At 36.1% G+C, this 20,247-nt stretch overlaps 1 long non-coding RNA gene across 1 annotated transcript; it reads right to left on the reverse strand.

Annotated features, from left to right (window-relative positions):
• Window positions 1-2,856: 2,856 nt before the first annotated feature.
• Window positions 2,857-19,416, reverse strand: LOC121452951. The gene is made up of 4 exons (XR_005974938.1): window positions 19,406-19,416; window positions 10,703-10,772; window positions 4,836-4,931; window positions 2,857-2,938 (listed from the first exon to the last, which is right to left on the reverse strand). It is a non-coding gene; the product is annotated as an uncharacterized LOC121452951 (long non-coding RNA).
• Between the last annotated feature and the right edge of the window lie 831 nt (window positions 19,417-20,247).

The raw sequence follows: 20,247 nt of genomic DNA on the forward strand, positions 1-20,247 counted from the left end.
AATGTCAATTAATTCAGGGACATGAAGAATTGTTTCATGATGATGCAATAAGCAAACAGATTAATTGGAGACACAGAAACTGAATGATTGAGAAGTAAAGTTAACCTAATAAAATACCGTTGCAGTATTTAAGTCTTGTTGAGACCATTTAGAAATAAGAGTAATATTTCTGATTTTATTTGAATATCCTCAGATATTAGACACTCGTGTAGCCAGTGCCTAGCTATGACTTCTGTTTTACAGGAAAAAAAAAAACAGTTAAAGATGTTCCTCCTGACAAAGAAATCTGGAAATTGAGGATTGATATAAGATTTAAGAATCGTTAATGAGAGTTAATGGAGCTTTATATCTTGCATTGACTTCTGTTTCTTCCATAAAAAGATACCAATAATATTTTCTACATTAAAAAATTCTTTTGATACAATCCCCTGGGCTCACACAAATTGTCAAAGATATGCATTTGGGGTTTCATCAGTTTATTTCATATATCAAATTAGACAATAGCATTAGAAAATCTTGCCTTGGGGTATGACAAATTGTTTTATATTATGGTAGATATCTGTGGTTCAAGCTACACAATATCTTACATTTCAATTTCCAGAAGTGTATATTATGCTTTAATGATGATGACTAACTTGTCCATATAAATGAAGTAAGTTTGTAATATGTTATCAGCTTCAGCAGAATCCTGTCTTTTTAGAGTTAGTAATTTCCCCATGAAAGGAATAGCCATCTTTTGAATATTTTGGAATATATTCTTATCCAAAAGAAGTTAAGCCTCAGAAATGTGAAATTAAAATGAAAGAAGACAAACTTTGAATGACTTTCAGAAATTACTGTGGAATATACCTAAAACCACTGTACCTTCATGAGACCCACCTAGTTCCTCTGCTTATTTGTTACTGTTGTGATGCTTGATCTATTTGTGGGACTCCTGGCAGTGAGAGAATGATTTGCCTCTGTGGCTTTGGCTGATACTTTGAAACCTGCTCCTCATGCAGGATTGCATTTTTCTGCATAAATATAGGGAGAGGTGACTGGTGTTATGGCAAGCTGTTATGCCAAGCTTCCCTGGTGTCCTTGAGAAACCTCCTTCATACTGTGAGAATACTGTGGAAAACAGAGTAAGAGGTTGTCCAAATGTAGGGGTGAAATAGGAGGCGAGTACAGGCTGCAGTCATGTTGGAAAATAACAAAAGAAAATAATTAAATTTAAAAATATTACTGAATGTCATACAGGTATGGCAGATGAACAGTTGATTCAAGGGCTCCTATTGTTTATGAAAATATATATTCTCAATGCATCAAAATTTGAATCTAAAGATATTCTTTTAGTTTTTTGGTTTTTCAAGACATGGTTTCTCTGTTGCCTTGCAGCCTGACCTGAAACTAGCTCTGTAGAACAGAACGGACTAAAACTCATGGCGATCCACCTGCCTCTGACTCTCGAGTCCCAAGTACTGGGAATAAAGGTGTGTACCATCACCACATGGTGGATATGTTACGTTTGACAAGATGCCCTGCTTTTGTTACACAGAAGATGAGAACCTGTGGATTGTTTCCAGGCCAATGTTATTTGAGGGAGCAAAAGCTCCCAGAAGATCTTTTGAAGCTCTATAAAAAATTTCCCAACAAGCATAGGAAGCATTTTGCAGAAAACTACATGCAAACTTCCAAATAATTATATATGTTTATCTTTATTTAAGGTGGGATATTATATAGAGTAATGAACACTTTGCTTTGTATTGGATCTTAGTTTACTAAGATTGATATAAGGTTGATTTTGGTATATGTATTTTTGTTCTCGCTTAATTTTTTCTTTGCAGATCATTTAAATATGTATAATTAAGAAGATTAATTGATAGTCATTAATAATGATCAAAATCTTAGTAGCATTATGTAGGTTTTCTAGATATGCAGAGATATAGTTCAGTTAGATAGATAATCTTCAACACTCAAAAACCTAAAGAATATGGCATTTAAAAGATGATGGAGGAGGGTCATCTGTCTATCTATTACTCTTGTTGGTTAAGAAGGAAACTGCCTTGGTCCTTTGATAGGACAGAAAATTAGGTAGGCAGAGTCAACAGAACAAAATGCTGGGAGGAAGAAGGCAAGGAGGCAGACACTATATCTCTCCTCTTTAAAATGGATGCAGGTTGAGATCCTTCCCTGTAAGCCATCATCGCTTGATGCTACACAGATTACTAAATATGGTTCAAATCAAGATGTGAAAATTAGCCAATAAAAGGCTAAAACTAATGGGCCAGACAGTGTTTAAATGAATACAGTTTCCATGTAATTAATTTGGGTAAAGCTAGTCTGTGGCTGGATCCAGGGGTGGGAAGTAGCCTGCAGCTCCTCACTACAAAAATGTATTAAGAACTTACAATTTTCTCAACAGTGAAATATATCAGCTTCTGGCAGCACAAATTACTTCATTTGTGGGTGCTTAACAGGGAGAGTTATGATTTCTACCCTGAGCAGCACAGATGGCTCCCCTGAAATGGTTAGAAATGAGACAAGACCATCTGCAGACAGAGGATCTGATAGATTAAGAAGTATTTATGGGACTGTGATACTATTAGTCTGAGCCTAGTTAGCTGAAGAAGAAGCCACAAATTCCATAGTGAGGATCTTTAAAGTCATGCACATATGACTAGGAATTCTGAGAGTCAAAGATGGTGGAAAGCTAGAACAGGAGCTAAAAGGACTGAGAGACTTAGTAATTTCACTTTCACAGAAGTTGAAGTGTTTGAAAATCTTCTGTCATAAAAGAATTACACATCTACCATAGTCGCTGGTTTAGATCCATCCATGGTGCAGAGATCTCCTGGAGCAAGGCAAACACCCACATTTTTTTGTGCATTTTTCGTACAAGCTAGTTTCCAGAGAAGGAGTGAGCCGATGTGAAGATGATCAGGGATTTCCAGTATTTCTAGAATAGAAAATGAGATAATCTACTCAGACAACGAGACCTGAAACCATTAAAACAAGGCAAAGTATTAAACACAATCTAAGCTCAGTGTGACCAAATTTCTCCTTTCACACATGCTGCTAGTGTATATGGATTTAGAAGCCATACTCCACAAATTGGATATACATAGCCAAAGCTTGCCTGACAGGAAAAGTCTAGCTGATGAGGAAAAGTGAGTTTTCAGAACAACGTCCGTTCACAACTGTGAGTAATATGGCCTAAGTAATTCTTGGAATAAATATCTTTCTTCAGGAGTGCATACAATGGACTTACCTTAAATAATACAGGTATTATTTGTTTAGTTGTTCCAGGATTTTGTTTCCACGCTTTTGCAGCCATCAATAAGAATTATTAAAAATCCAAAATGTTGATTTTTGCTTATTAAACAGCTTGCCTATGAGAGTACTAATATAATATATCCGCTTGCTTTGACATCTTTTAGAAAGAAAGGTGTCATTTCTGATTACATTCAAAATTGATGAGGAATTTTAAACTCATACACACAAGGACTAGTTATGGCTGCTGCTTTGCAGCAGTAAACATGTAAATATGTTCTCTCACAACATAGAAATCTGCAAAATTGAAAATGATACAAGAATTATAAATAGTTTATGAGACCATGCATCTAGGTTGAGCTTTAGAGACTAGACTGGATTACCTAATCATTAAGGTATTGACCAAATGGTACCTATAAAATAATTTAGATTTAATAGCTTGATTTTACCATCCCTTTTGTTCCAAAATGTTTTCAAAGATTTTCATTTAGTATTCTATCAGCCAATTAAGGGAGCAAATTGGGAGATATCATTGATAAGTTTTGCCTCAGTTAATGGCAAACAGGGTAATTTTATGCCAGATATATGTGGTTCATGCAATATAAAATATTCAAAATATTTACAACAAGTTTACATTATCCATCATGGGTCTTGATGTCCATGAAAAAAAATTTAGGAATTTGCTTGCAATTCTTGTAGAGCTTCAGCTGAGCCTTTCCCTTCTGGGTAGTTAGTTCCCTACAGAAAATACAAATGCAGACATCTTTCCCATTTTCAGGACATATGTCTTATCCTAAATAAATTAAGACTCAGTAATTGAAAATTAGAAAAGATAGCTTGAAAACTTTGAAGGAATTTCAAAAATGATTGGTAGATATTCAGTTACTGTGCCTATTTTAAAATTGTCTATGGAAAACCTGGAGAAATACAGTGATATTTGTAAGGGGAGAAGTGACCTCATTTTCCCAGGTTCTATATTGATGCTGCAGGTCAAGTGCTGACTCAGGGGAGCATTTTCCCTGGCTTCTTGAATAAACAATTTAAATAAATAAATAAATAAATAAATAAATAAATAAATATGAGTGATCCTTCAGTCACCACATAATTCACTGCTTCATGCACTTCTTATTCTAAATATTCTAAGTGTGAATTCCCCACAAGCATTATACCATGCATAGATTTTGGCATGATTGTGTAGAAGAGACTTTTGTCTAAAGCAAATGGAAAGACCATTGCACTGGATTATGGAAAGGACAAAACCATGCAATAGATAATATAGGGTCAAGTTCACGTGCTCTCATGTATGTGTCTGTGTGTGTGTTTACAGGAAGACAATGAACCACAATAGCTTCATGGAAGTTTGGTGTAGTGGATTGACCAGAAGATTACCAGACTAGATGATATTGGAGCTGCTAGTGCTCACCAAACAGTAATGGATTGAGATTGCTGAAATTGTGTTTTTGAAACTCTGATGATAATAATGGATACACATCATTGCCACAGTGTGTATAGAGTGTTAGTTTATATGTTGCATTTCTATTTGCAAATAAATAACTTTAATAAGCAGTTGTATTTATTCATACCTTTTGTAGTTCATAGATTTTATTGATTCAGTTGATCACGTTGAGTGCCAGTTGTTCCAGGGAAAGGCTGCTTGCTTGTCCCAGCCATCCTGCTCACTTAGCCCCAAAATAACAAAACAGAAATTATATTAATTAAAACACTTCTTAACCCATTTGCTCTAGCCACTTATCAGCTAACTCTCATATCTTGATTTAATGCATTTCTATAAATCTGTATATTGCTACATGGCAGTGGCTACCGGGAAAGATTCAGCATGTCTGACTCTGGTGGCCCCATGGCAGCTCTCTCCTCTGCTTTTCTTTTCCCCCTGTATTCAGTTCTGTTTCCTCTGCCCACCTAAGTTCTCCTGTATCAAAAGGCCTAGGCAGTTCTTTTATTCATTAACCAATGAAAGCAACACGTAAACAGAAGGCCCTCTTACACCAATATGTATGCATTTTACATAAAAATTATGTAATAATAAGGATATTTTCTAAATAGGAATGTTATTTTAAAACCCAGTCTGAACATGCAAAAATTACAAAACTGTATCTAACAATGTCATGATAATTTGGCAACAATTTGATGTTTTCCTTCAGAAAAAACAAAACATAGTATTATTTTCTAAATTTGACAATTGTCTGCATGCTTGTATTAGTGTTTCACATATGTGTATATGTTTTGACACTGATTTCAGAGTAATAGTCCCAATTAATATTTTTGACATGTATAAGACATTTTATATGAATAATTAAATTGTAATATAATTCAGTGCAATGCTTACTTCAGATTTTCCCTGTGATCACCACTATCAGTACCCCATTCTCAGGTCATTTATCTGTTCTCTCTCTTATGTGACATCTGACTATCTGACTTCAGGGAAAATGTGTGTGTGTGTGTGTGTGTGTGTGTGTGTGTGTGTGTGTGTTTGTATATGGGGCATTGTTCAAGCACATGGGAATTACATCAAAGCTAGCATACCTGAGAAAAATATATCTTTCCCCTTTCATCATTTCTGTAAATAACATAAGCCATTCAGATAATATTATGAAGTCATAATGTTAATCATAATACAGTAGAACATTCTCTGAATTTTGTAATGAAACAATTACATATGCAAACATACACAATTTAAATCCAATAATAAAGGGCACATACACATAATGTATAATAGCATGCCACAGCCTTGAAATTTGCCACATGTGGTATGAAAACAGGCAAGCAAATCTCAAAGCTCCTGCATTTACTGTATTTCCTAATGTCCTGCGACAACATGGTCATGTTTGTATACCAGTCTTTTACACATGTATATATTAGAAATAGATCGAGTTGTTAATATTTCAAATTACCAGTTCATGGACAGAGCACTTTATGAGTCTGTGAATTTTTTTAACATAAAAGCAGAAAATAACATAAGGGTTATTATTTAGAGTACACACTGATATTTTTATATGTAAATAACTACTCTACCATGTTATCATCTCTGATTGTACATTTTGCCTACATATAAATTTTACTATTTTTGTCTGACTCCTGAATTAAAACCATAGGATCACTACAGTGTCTTTGCTGTTTTTATATAATCCACACATATATCCAAGCAACATTCAGGAGACACACATATAAATCTACAAATAATTAATAAAATTAAGTTATACTATATATCTTAACAATAAGTTATATAACCAATATTTTACACTATTTGGATCTGAGAGTCAGTCTCTTAAACCATTAATATAGCTATGATATCTACTTATAATCATCCTAATATGTTAAGGTCAATCTCACAACTAAAATGACTACAAAATATAAAGGTAAAATGCATGATTTCTTCAGCTAATTCAAATATCACAATTCATCCAAATTTATCTTCAGAGGGTATTACTGGTTACATATGCATAGACATGTCTAAATTTTTGCTCTTAGTTTTTGTAGAACTGTAGCTGTATAATTGACAGAAAGTAAACTATGCCAATTGCAACAATCAAGCCTACTCTATATTGTTAGCAAGATAATGATAGCACAATCAGAAACCTTATCTGCAAATTTTCTGAAGGAATATAATTTCTAACTCTGCCCTAAATATATTATCCATAGACGCACAAAAATCATTGGCTTATAACTTCAATAAAAAATATAAAACGGATAAATTTATGCTATTAAAATTTAGAAATCTTAAATGCTAATTAAAATTAACTAAAAGAAAAATTGATTAGCATAATAACATCCCCTATTGAAATATGAAAAAAGGTAGAAAACTCTCTAAAAGTAACTCAATTAGCAGGAAAGGCACTTACAAATATTGGAGGCTATCAGAGAAAGAATCATTTTTTTTTACTGTATAGTTATATAAATAGGCCTTTGAATTAGAAAAGGTTACTGCTAAATTGGTTCTACAAAATCACAACAGAGTTTACTCAATAGGAATACTGATGTATAAAATTGTATTACACAATAATATATAATTATTTTATTATGTAGTAAGATTTATTTTGACACTTTCTGTATAGATATTGTTTTAAAGGAGGAAGAAGGATGAGCATAAAATAAAGTAAATACAGTACTCATGTATGAAATTTAAAATTATATTAAGATAGTGTACACATGCATGCATAGGTATGCATTAATATAATTATGCACAGTCAATCTCATACATGTACACATACATAAACTTAAACAAATATTAGAAAGTAATTGAGATGCTTCATAGTCTATTTGGAGAGATATTGTAAAACTGAACTACTTATTCTATCAGGGGTGTTGTTCTCTTGCGACACTACAACTCCCAGCATTCCCCTGGGGACACATTTCCCAGAAGCTTTTGCATTCCCCGTTAAAAAGTGGGTGAGCCACGAGCCCCCCCCCCTTTCTCTCTCTCTCCTCCCTTTTCTTCCCCGCCTTTCCTACCGTGTCTGCACCCCCTTCCTGTTTGTTGCCCCTCCTTATTAAAGTGTACCCACGTGGGTCCACCGCGTGTCTGTGTCTTTTCCTCGCTGTAACCGTCTCTGCTGTCTAACCTGCAGAAATTAAGAAAAATATTTGGTGCCGTCCTTGACTGGGTTACCTCTTCATCCTGGCTCCCAAGGCTTTTGCCTCTGGGTTTCACTGGCACAAGGTCTAAAGGAACCGACTGCCTGCATTCATCTGCACCTGTTTGCCACGGCCATTCTCCACTGCCTCATCCTGATCCATGAGTTAACCTGAGTTGGCTTCCTTCCCCCCCCCCCCCCCCCCCCCCCCCCCCCCCCCCGGGGCGTTCAAAGACTGTGTGGCTGGCTTTCTTTGCACATCCTGGACTAGGTCTCCAACCTCCCTCCCCTGGCTTTTTGCCCTTGGCCGAAGCCTGCTTTAGTCTGCATGCCCGGGAGTTCGGTGCTCCGGGCTTCTTCCTCTTTTTTTTCTAACCTTTCCTGTCTTTTTTCCGGCCCGCTCTGCTGTGGTGCCTTTGGGCCTTACGCAGGCCCTGAAAAGCTTAATTGTCTCCTCCCAGCCGGGGCTTTTTCTCCCCCTTATGGTAGCTGGGTTCGGGCCAGTTATGTGTTAGCACGCCCCAAGAACACTCGGACGCCTGTGTTTTTTGGCCTGTCATGTTCGCGGTATCTTTTGGGTACCTTTTTTGCGGGTGGGCTGCGCTTCAGCAATGGGCTTTAAGCATTCAAAACCAATCCCCCCATCTTCCCCTCTCGGCCAGCTTCTGAAAGCTACCCTCTGCTCCCGCTGCTGCGATGGATCCCGCGGACAAACCTCAACCCCCCTGCCTCCACACACCCCCCCACCGCGCCGCCTCTAGGGGCCACTCGCTCTCGCTCCGCCCAGTCAAGCAACAGCGATGGCTCACCCATTCCTCTTTCTTCCCTGGTTTACCCGCTCCCTCTCCGAACCAGCCTCACCCCACTTCTCCCGCAACAGGTCGTGCATGTCTTTGGATTCTTCCCTGTCTCCTCTCCGCCACAGGTCACACAAGTGGCTTAAAGAGTCTCCTCCCTGTCCTACGCCTCCCCCTCGATCTTCCAAAGCCCCTCTAGGCTACTGCTGTCACTAACCACCACTCTTCCGTTGTTACACCTAATGATATCAGGCTCCTAAAAGCTACAGCAGCCTCCTGTCAGATCTGCCAAAAGTCACATCCCAGGACTAAATATCGTAGCTTCCCTTTCCCTACCCACCAAGCAAGGGGCTCCCTTCCAGGAACTGACTGGCAGCTGGATTTTACTCATATGCCCACAGTCAGGACATGTCCACCGCTGGTTAAAGTAGGAGATAAGGTATTACTCTCACCCCCAGGCCAAAGCCGTTCACCCCCTTTCCCCTAAATGGCAGGGCACTTTCAGAGTAATTCTTTTAACTCCCACAGCTGCCAAGCTAAAAGGAATTCCTCATTGGATTCACCTGTCACATCTTAAACCGTTTATCTCCACAGCTCAAGATAATCCTTCATATAGGGTAACTCAAACCGGACCCTGTTCTCTTAAGTTCCAAAGGACGCCAGATTCAGCCCCCCCCCCCCACTACAGTCTAAGGAAAACAATGGTCCCGATCCGTTGCTGTGTTAACACACCCTCCCTTCTTTAAATTCATAAAAAACCGTCTAGCTGTCGTTACAGGTACCCCCATCAAATACGGAGTCAAGTGGTAAGCAGATTCTCCTCTACAAAGCTCTTTAACATAACAGGCCAGCCGCTGACTGCAGCAGTGGCTCCTGAAATGTTAAGAAATGTATGGTTAGAATCTATTTCTTTTAAGACAGTTTCCTTAAGCTCCAGGATGCCAGCCCAACCCATCTAAACAAATCAAACACAAACAGAATAATGGAATAAGTATCACTTAATTTTTCATCATTCTTAACCCCGGACATCCTAAGACTCCCGCACCCGGATCTCCTCTCCCCCCCCTCACCCCAGCTCCCCCCCAAAATTTCCCCCCCCCTTTCTTTAATTTTTTTTTCTTTTACTAATGCAACTTTTGCCTTCCAGCATCTTAATGATGACCCAGCTACTCAGGAAAAGCCACACAGATTTCTTCAATCAGCCACCTCAGACGACAGCCAGGACTTCAAATGCCAGCGGTACAATCAGCCATCGCCAGTCGCCTCAGACGACAGTCAGTACTTCAAATGCCTGCGGTACAATCAACCATCCCAGACACCAGCGACCTTGGACACCAGTGACCAACTACACCAGTGACCTTGGACACCAGTGACCAACTACACCAGCGACCGCAAACGCCAATGGGTCATTGCCAAGATAATCGGACATTTCCTGGACACCTCAACGCCCAAAGCCAGCAGGAAGCAGCCATGAGAGACCAGACTATGCCCCAATTCCCTACCCTTTAAGGTCCCCCAATTTTTTTTTAATCAAACCAAAAGGGTGAAATGTTGTTCTCTTGCGACACTACAACTCCCAGCATTCCCCTGGGGACACATTTCCCAAAGGTTTTGCATTCCCCGTTAAAAAGCGGGGGCCGCCACAAGCCCCCTCTCTCTCTCCTTCTCTCTCTCTCCTCCCTTTTCTTCCCCGCCTTTCCTACCGTGTCTGCACCCCCTTCCTGTTTGTTGCCCCTCCTCCATTAAAGTGTACCCACGTGGGACCGCGCCTGTCTGTGTCTTTTCCTCGCATAACCGTCTCTGCCGTCTAACCCGCAGGAATTAAGAACAATAAGAGGTATCAGATTTTCTCACTGAGATTCAAGTAGTTAGTTATTTAATTGGTTTCTTGGCCTAAATCATGACCATAAAGGAAAACTAGAGGTTCAAAGACCATTTCAAAAATATGCTTACAACTGCCAATATGGTGGAAAGAACCTGTTTTGGAAGTTTCTAATATGTTCATCATCATAGAATATCAATAATTCTGCTATTATTAGTAAATTAAATGGAATTACCTACTTGGGCTATAATTGAAGATTAATCCTGAAATTAACATGACCAAAATTCTTCACTCTCATTAGCTACATGCCTGAAAAGAGAAAATAGGAAAAAGTCTTCAGATATATATTTGTCAGAGTGAACAAAAAATCAAGAAAGCAAGTAAATAGTGTTATTGAGTCTCTATAATGGAAGGAATCACTCAAGCAGCCTTAATGGCTAGGACCGTAAATCTACAATGATGGCAGACTTACATAAAAATGATATATTTTATTCTCACAGAACCTAATGAAATACTCACATATCTGAGCATCATTTGACCTCTTCAGAGATATTCCTTTGGCACTAGTTGGAAAATAACATAATGTTGAGCAGGGAAGGTCTTTCTATAGATACTAAGAGCCTGTGTGGTCCTATGTTATGGTGTTTCATGTCTTTAAAACCTACTTGGAAGTTTCATACACGCATATTTTAAAGATGGCAGAAATACTGTATCAGATTGAAATGGAGGCTCTTGATAACGAAGTATCAATGTTTTCCAGTATCAACTTTACTAGCAGACATACACATTTAGAGTATGAGATGAATGTACAAGATAAGTTTTGCACTTTTTCCAAGCATATAAAACAAGACAAACAATAACAAAGATATCTATTGTGTTCATTATTTTCAAAGGTAGTATGTAATACCTCACTGCCATCATTAATAAACACTGGATTTCCAAAAACCTCATGCTCATTTCTTTCCAAATTAGGAATGGGGGAAAAGTGAGAAAGTATCATGTACAAGAGTATTTATACGCAAATACACAAAGACTATGTCAAACAGAAGAGCAAATCTGAGACTGTAAGAACCTTAAAAGCAATAGGATGATTGCTTTTACCTGAAATTTCATTTCGCCCTGTTGAAGGCTGATTGTGATACTTTGCTGCAGATGGCAGCTTCTTGGTATCACATTCAGAAATGTCATGTCAGAGTCCCTAAACACTTATTACAGAATCTTACACTTGAAATTTTCAGATTCCCAGGTGACTGAGGCTTTTTGCAAACATAGCAATTATCTTAATGAGGTTTCCAATGGCGCATTAGATGAATACATTCCAGCGTTGTCATGAACAGACTTGCTAAGAAAATCATCATTTCAGAAAATATATAATTTAAAGCTAACTAGGAATTGAAGATTTTACGGCACAATCAGTGGCTTCAGCTTCGAGCACATTTCCTGCACTGCAAATGGAATCAGGTGACACTTCTCACAAATTCCTTGCTTTTCCTACGATTCTCTATTCTGCAGGTCTCGGAGACACATATTCTCCTGTGGTGATTTTTACAGTGAGGCTTTGACTAAAGTCCAGCTTTGAGCAGGACTTTAGTCAATGCCCCACTGGCAAAATCCCTCACTGCAGTCCTTTTTATCCCATGTAGGAACCAATAAGCAGAGAGATCTCATGACAAGGACCGGAAAGCAGAGGAGTGCATTTAGTTTGTTCATCTCATCCTGAGCTGATGAGTCATCTGTGTCTCTCTCCTTACCTTTATTGGGGAAAGAAGCAGAGCAATTGATAGAGGAACACAGGATAAAAAAGCATTTACCCGGCATTTTGCCTCCAGTTAACAGCCAATGAAACTGGCAAAAATGTGACAGGTTGTGCTAGCTGGCAGCTGCTTTTGCCTGGAATCTACCTATATACACGGAAACCTCTATTCCTGTCTGGAGATTTTTTTTGTGAATCTGTGCTGTCAAGTGCATCTTGCTTCTGATTTTTTGTCATTTTTTATCTGTTTTTATGCTTGGTTTTTTACACAGTCAAATTATAATTAAATATGTTACATTTAATATGATATTATGAATTATATACAAATAAAAATGCAATTATATTTTTCATGTCGTTTAATTAGAATACATAATATATTTAATTTGATTAGAGTACTATACAACGTAGTCGGTGGATTGTAGAAAGAAATGTAGATTTGAAACCCTCTCCCATATAGACCCAGGTGTAATATAGATAGTAGCTCACAATGTCTTAATGATAAAGAAATGATTTCAGTTTAATTGATTTCAGAAAAAAATAAATATATTTAAATTGTTAACATTTGTGTTTGCTTGTTTTAAGGCTTATTGGTGTTTGCCCATTTACCTTTGCACGAAGCGTCCTTCATATTTTTGTTTCTTACATGCAATCAATATACATAAATATCCTCTAAATAATAACTTATTATAATTAATTAAAAAAACAAGTAGATTCAAAATATTAGAAGTTCTCTCTAAATCTAAGCAGCATAAAATGATATATATATATATATATATATAATATTTAATAAAAGGAGAATTTATTTAAGGAAGATGTATGTCCACCAATTTCATGCCATCTATAGTTACAAAGCACATTTCATGGCAAGCCACTCTGAAAATAATTGTAACTTTCCTTTTAATTAGTTAAATATATTAAATAGCCCCTTTAATAAGGGTTCAGCTTCATTTGTCGTCCTATTAGGCATACTAGGATTTTTGAGCACTGGATAAACTACAAGAATAATAATGTCTCTATAATAATAATAATTGTCTCTATTTCCTGTGTGTGTCCTATCTCATTCTCACTCCCCCTCTAGGGACTCTGTTGACTTACAGGTGGGCCAGGGTAAAGTGGTGCCCAACGTTTGGCTGGAACACGGGGATTCAGTGAAGAAGCTGTTTAGAGAGGCTCATATAAAGTGAAGTATAAGTAAGAGGCAGAGAAACACAGGAACCTGCTGTGTCTTCTAACCTCAGTAACCTTAACAGCGATAACAGGACAAACAATTACTTAGCATAAAATGAGACATGTATTCAAGGCATGAGGGGTAAATACTAAAATTAAAAGTTAAGGTTTTTGAGTATATTAAAGGTATTTTATGAATGAGAAAAAATGACAGAGAGACAGAGAGGCACTAAAACATTATTATTAAGCATTCAGCCCAAGAAATGTTCCTATAACTGTCTTATTTACTAGAATTAATAAATTTTTGTTTTAGCGGTATTATGATTTTGTAATTGTCAATATCATTGGGATAGAATAGAAAATTATATTAGAAGATAAAATGAACAAGTGATTAAAAAAGGAGCCTAAATATTTTCAGTGGTAAATAAGGGGTATTAAATTTGAAAATGCTCAAATTAATGCAATCAGCATCAATCCTGTGCTGAGGGAAATTATTTTTCCTATGTTAACAGGCAAGTGGAGCTTGTGATAACCCTAATCAGCAGGCTAATACCCCCATTGAAATACATGAATAACTGAGAAAAATAGACACGGAGCAAGGGAGCATCTTCGCTCCCTGGGAGAGAACGTTGGTTCGTGTATTAAAATTATCCAGAAATCTAATGAGCCTTATATATTGAATTCCTAGCTCGACTAAAATAAGCAATAGAAAGACTGTAATTGGAGAAGAAGCAAGGAAATAACTTCTGAAAAGGCCAAGCATATAAAAATGCCAAGGTGTGTTATAATGAGCTATGCTTTCATTTCAGGAAACAAGAAGTATTAATAGTTATAGGAAAGTATGAAAAGATATTCCATCGGAAAGTAGAAAACTGCAATTGGCTGCTGAAACTATGGCCACAATTTATTATAATTGGCAAAAGAAAATAAAAATTTAAAAGATTTAAAATGCTTTGTATATGGACAAATCAGTCAAAATTAAAATTAGTTAAAGAGTGTATTCAAAATGCCTTAATGAATAGGTTATAACCTATGATCACATGCAAAATTTCTGGAGATCTGACATTTGAAAATTTGGAAATGCTCTAAGGGATCATTGGTAGCCTTTTCCTTTGTTCAAGAAGAATGTGGACATTTACATACAAAAATAATCATCTAAATGTTCAATATAAAATTCCATTTTGATAAAATAATCATACTTTCAGGTCCATTACATTTTAAAACATCAAATTGAAATTTTAAAAACGAAGATTTTGGTAAGAAATTAAAGTGAGATATTGGCAAGAATTCAGGCAACTTTTCACTAATACATATTAAATTTTGTAAATCTGCCCGAAAGGGATATTCTAACTAGAGTTGACAAATATTTTCTTATACACCAAATTTTGAACTAGCAGAAAAATTGCCATAGATACTGAACAACAGCCTGCATTGTTAATGGAGAAAGGGAGAGGGTATCATATTGTCTCACTGCAGGATGAATGACAATTATCGCTCCTGAAAAAGAAATTCCAATATTGGCCATGGTAAAATTATACTCATGGAAGTGACCTCCACAACATTAGCCTTCACCACAATCACCAATTTGGGGTCAAGTGAAATCTCTTGTGCCCTATGGTCAGATTATTGTCCAGCAGTCCAAAAGACCGGTTACAGTCAAATAATTTGTCTGGCCATATGTGCTCTGTAAATTGTCTCTTCAGTTCAGGAATCAGCTGTAAGTTATTGTGCTTATGTCCCTTAACACCTACGTTTCATCCTGTCTTTTGGGGAGACACTGATGTTTTAGTGTATATCACTGTAAGTATTCTCTCTCCTCCTTGGAATGACTTGACATATCTGAATAATTTTGATAGGACCTCTTATAATTTTGTTTATATGGATGATAGAGAGACAATAAGCTTTGGAAATTGTCCTTGTTTAATAGTGGGATTACAACATGGGTTACAACCTGGTATTAAAATATGTGGATCTCGCACTCGTCTTCAAAGATGGTCTGCATGGACCATAAATCAGACCTGGACAAAATTATGGAAAATTATGAATTATCATAACCTCAATGTCCAGAATTTACTCATTATGGTTTAAAATATCAGCCATTATTTGAATGAATTGTTTAGGAAAATGTGGCAAAATAATTCAAAATAAACAGGTCCATTGGGACACTTATAGTTAATTGATTAACAATTGTTCTGAATGAAATATAACCACTTGTGATTTGCTTTATGTTACCAGGTTGAATTGAGCCAAGAATGAAATGATAACTGCAAGACATCTTCTGGCATGAGGAGATGGAGGAATCAATGATAATTTCATTGCCTTACTCAGTTCCCTTACAGCAATTCAGAAGATTGTGGCTCCCTTAAAACCTATTCAGCTTTTAATTGGCTCCTTTATTGCAATAGTAGTATCTGCTTCTACTTACAAATGTCCCTTATTTGGAACTACTAATGTTACTGATTGTGTGACACTACCTTTTTTTTTTTGGAAGAATCAATTTTACAACTGAAATTAATTGTTATGATTGTCAATTTTATTTATGTATTAATTCCTCTGATAAGTTTAATCCTCATAATAAATCACTTATGATATTACAACAACCTGCACATATTTGGCTGCGTGTTACTTGGATCTTTCTTGGGTTCCTCTTGGGAAGATGAGACAAAGTTGGGAAACAGGTTCTTGGCAGACCAAGCATAGATGAAAGCATACTTTATCTGCCCATTTCTCAAACTTTCTGCCAGAAGCTGTACCCGAAATAAGGAGTAACCTTACCACGCATTACCAGGTATAGTTTTATAAGTACTTTGCTTCTGTATACTTTTACTTTCTTTCATTGTATTTTAATTTAATTTGGCAAATACGCAAAAACATTCTAGAAGCTTTATTTTGCCCTCTTTATGAATGCCAGGGAGGAATTAACAATATGCCCCCTACCTTCTTCCCTTGTTAGCACCTTACATTGCCTAATAATTTTTGTTTTGCGAGGATCTTTTCTTTTAAGTTGATGGCATTTATAAAACAACAGGTGTATGAGGCAACTAACATATAAACTATACAAGAAAATAAAAAGTATACAGGTCCGTTATCATAATTAGACATCACCAACAATAAAAAAATGACAATATTTAACTGGTAAGATCATGCACACATGAGGTGCACAGAAAATTGTTTTTAAACCTGGTGTGATAGGCAGGTTAGGGAGACAGGGTAACAGGAGGATGTATACCTATGTTAAGCATGCCATCTAAGACATCAACAGAATTAAAGCAGTTCTGTCTTCCAATGAGGACTAAGGGTGGGACTACAGGAGCTTCCCCCAACTGAAGTTAGGGACAGTCCCCTCAAGTGACTTTCGGCTTTCTAAAAATTAATAAAAATTAAAACGGGATCTTGTGAGAGACTCACTGCTCCTGAAACTTTTTCTCTTGCCCTTTTGTGCTTGGCACCTCCTTCTGTTTTGATCTATCAAATACAAACTCTGCAAGAAGTTATTGATCCATTGTTCCCGTGTTCTAAACATTCTGACTGTTCTATATTTTGAGTTAGGGTGTTAGAATCTTTACACCTGAACATTAGATCATGGTGTAGGTTTCCAATAAGTTACATAGTTAATCATGTACAAGGAGAATTTCCTCCTTTCCCTAAACCTGTATATACCTGGATTATTCCCTTGAATAAACAAGACTTTATCAGAATCCTGTCTTGTCTCCATCTGTTGTGTCTATTGTCCCATCCCATTGTCACTCCCCTTCTAGAGTATCACTTGATTTACCTATGGACCAGTGTTAATTTTATCATATAGAAAGATTTATTCTATCAATTTTAGTACAGATATATTTTTAAAGAAAGAAGCAGAATTGAGTGTAAAATAAGATAATTGCAGTACTCATGTATAAAATGATAAACTATATTAAGAAAGGATACATACATGCATATGTATGTATGAATATAATTATACAATGTAAATGTCATACATTATATAAATATTGGATTTAAATTGAGGTGGTTCAGTGTATTATGAGAGAGATTGTAAAACTGATTTTTTTTCTTATTTTATTTGACTTTCAGAATACTTTATTCCATATATAATTGAAATGGCTAAAACATGCTACATTTTTGTACAAGAGCATTCTACTTTTTGTCCACAGCTTTTTAATTGAAACTCAGACGTAATAATAATTAGGTGCCTTTGCATATATATATATATATATATATATATATATATATATATAGTTTTATTTCTCCAGTTCTATATCTCTAAATTGATATATATGTATGTCTCCCTGGCCAGTGTTTAAACAATATATTATTAATAGCCAAATTCTACTCAAATTTTTAACAAAACCACTTATTGTATGGGCATTAAAGGAACATTTTTTTTGATGTGGAAATCTAAGATAATATTAAAGGGAAATAAACTTGTAAATGCCTTAGTGTTATTGGAATTAATGGTATTTAAAAGTCTCTCTATAAAAGGGTAACAAAGAAAATCTTCAATGAGGAAGGGCACGGACAGCAATTTGAACATAGAACAGTTGTCTAGGGAAGGAAAACCGAACTTCTTAAACTGTGAGGCATATCAGCTATTTCTCACTCAGATCCAAGTAGTATGATACTTCATTTGGTTATTGGCCAAAGTCATAGCTGTAGTTGCAAAACTAGACATTCACAGACCATTTTGAAAATATGCTTACAACGCCAATACAGTGGAAAAAAAACCTGCTTTGGAAATTTCTACATAGTTTCATCATTAGAGAATGTTAATACAACTTCTATTATGATGAATTTAAGTGTGATTGCCTACTTGTATAATTATTGCAGGTTAATCCTCTCATTAGCTACAGGCAGAAAAAGAAAATAGTGAGAAATCTTCAGATGTATTTGTGTCATAATAGCCAATCAATCAGGACAGAAATCAAATAAATATTGTTAATAAGACTATATGATGGGAGGCATAACTCAAATAGCCTTAATAGCTAGGAATCTATGACTACAATGGTGACAGACTTTCATAAATATAATCTATATTATTCTTCCATAGTCTAATGAAATATATATATATATATATATATATATATATATATATATATATGTTCATACATCTGAGCATAATTTGACAATCATCAGAGATGTTGTTTGGCAGTAGTAGGAAAATAACATGTGCAGGAAAGAGCTTTCTATAGAAAATAACAGGCTTTATGTTACTATGTTTTGATGTTTTATGCCTATAAAACTACTTGAAACCTTCATGTATTTATATTTTAAAGATGGCACAAATATTGTGACAGATGGAAATGGAGGTTATTGATTTAAAGTACGAATATTTTCCAGTCTCAACATTATTAGCAGACATACACATTTAGAGTCTGCAATGGAAGATACAGGAGAAGATCTGCAGTTGTTCAAAGCATACAACAACAAGACACACAATAACCAAGAAATCTATGTGGTAATTATTTTCATGGGAAGTATGTAATACCTAGTTGCCATCATCAATAAACACTTGACTTCCAAAAACACTCAGGCTGTTTGCTTTCCTAATTAGGAATGGGCATACAGTATGAAAGTATTATGTACATGAGTATTTATACCCTAAAACACAAAGACTATTTTGACCACAACAGCAAATTTGAACATGTGAGAACCTAAAATGCAATAGGATGGTTAGAATTTTGTTTCCTCTTTGAAACCTTATTCTAAATTCTGAGTCTTTAAACAGATATGGAAGTGCTTTCATATATTACTACATAATATTTTCAATGAGTATATAAAAAATTGCAATGCCACACCAATTATCACAATGAAACTCTGCGAATAGAGTAAAGGTCATGACTCCCCTTGATGCTGTCAGATATTGAAACCTGAATAGAAATATTTCCTTGCAGATACTGCAGTGTTTCAAGACAGAGACAGTGGTACCACAAGTTTAAAGAGAAGGAAATTTCAGAAACAGAGATGGACATGACACACAGACCATAACAGGTGACTCAGAACCATAACTGTGAGAATAAAATATTACCTGAATGATAATTTCCCTGGGCTTTTTACATAAAGATGTCAAGAGCATTCTGCCGGGTCTGGGCAAATGTACATTCTGGTTTATGGTATAAACATTTGTAGCTTAGAGCTAGCGTATTCCAGAGGCTGGCTAGGAAGGACCTGCTATGCTGACAATATTATTAGCTCTTCTTGCCGCAGACTGAGGGAGTGTGTGCATTCAAATTTTTCCTTAAACAATGAGGAGTGTGATCTCAATTCCACCAATAGGAACAAAGCCTGTGTTACCTTGGAGATCAGCATCAGAGCTGCTGATTCATTTCTCTGCCAAACTCAGTGTTTCCTTTGACAGAAAAAATGAAATAAAATGGATAACTGGAAAAAATTAAGTTTATCTAGGACCAGAATGCAATTATTACAAAGGGTAAATCATTGTGAATTAACCAAGATGTGATCACATATCTGACTTCTTGTGTCTGTATCCTACCTATTTACCTGAAAAATTCCATTTGTCCCGCTGAGAGCTGATTGGGAAACTGTGCTGCCGATTGCAGCTTCCTGGTATCACATTCAGACATGCCATGTCAGAGTTTATACCAGGTTTTACCTCCAGTTAATGGGCTACAAAACTGGCAATGTGACAGGTTGTTTGAGCCAGCAGCTCCTTTGCCTCGAATTTACCTATATACATGCAAGCATTCATTTCTGTCTTTAGTTTTTGATTTTGAATGTGGGCTGCAAATGCATCTTATTTTCTGATTTTTGTGATTGGTTTTTGCCTGTTTATATGTATAGTTTATATGCAGTCAAATTATAATTAAATGTTACATATAATATGATATAATGAATTATATACAAATATAA

The sequence above is a fragment of the Microtus oregoni genome, unplaced genomic scaffold, assembly GCF_018167655.1.
Source record: "Microtus oregoni isolate MIOR12 unplaced genomic scaffold, Mior012 000000F_ref0000247, whole genome shotgun sequence".
Classification (NCBI taxonomy): Eukaryota; Metazoa; Chordata; class Mammalia; order Rodentia; family Cricetidae; genus Microtus; species Microtus oregoni.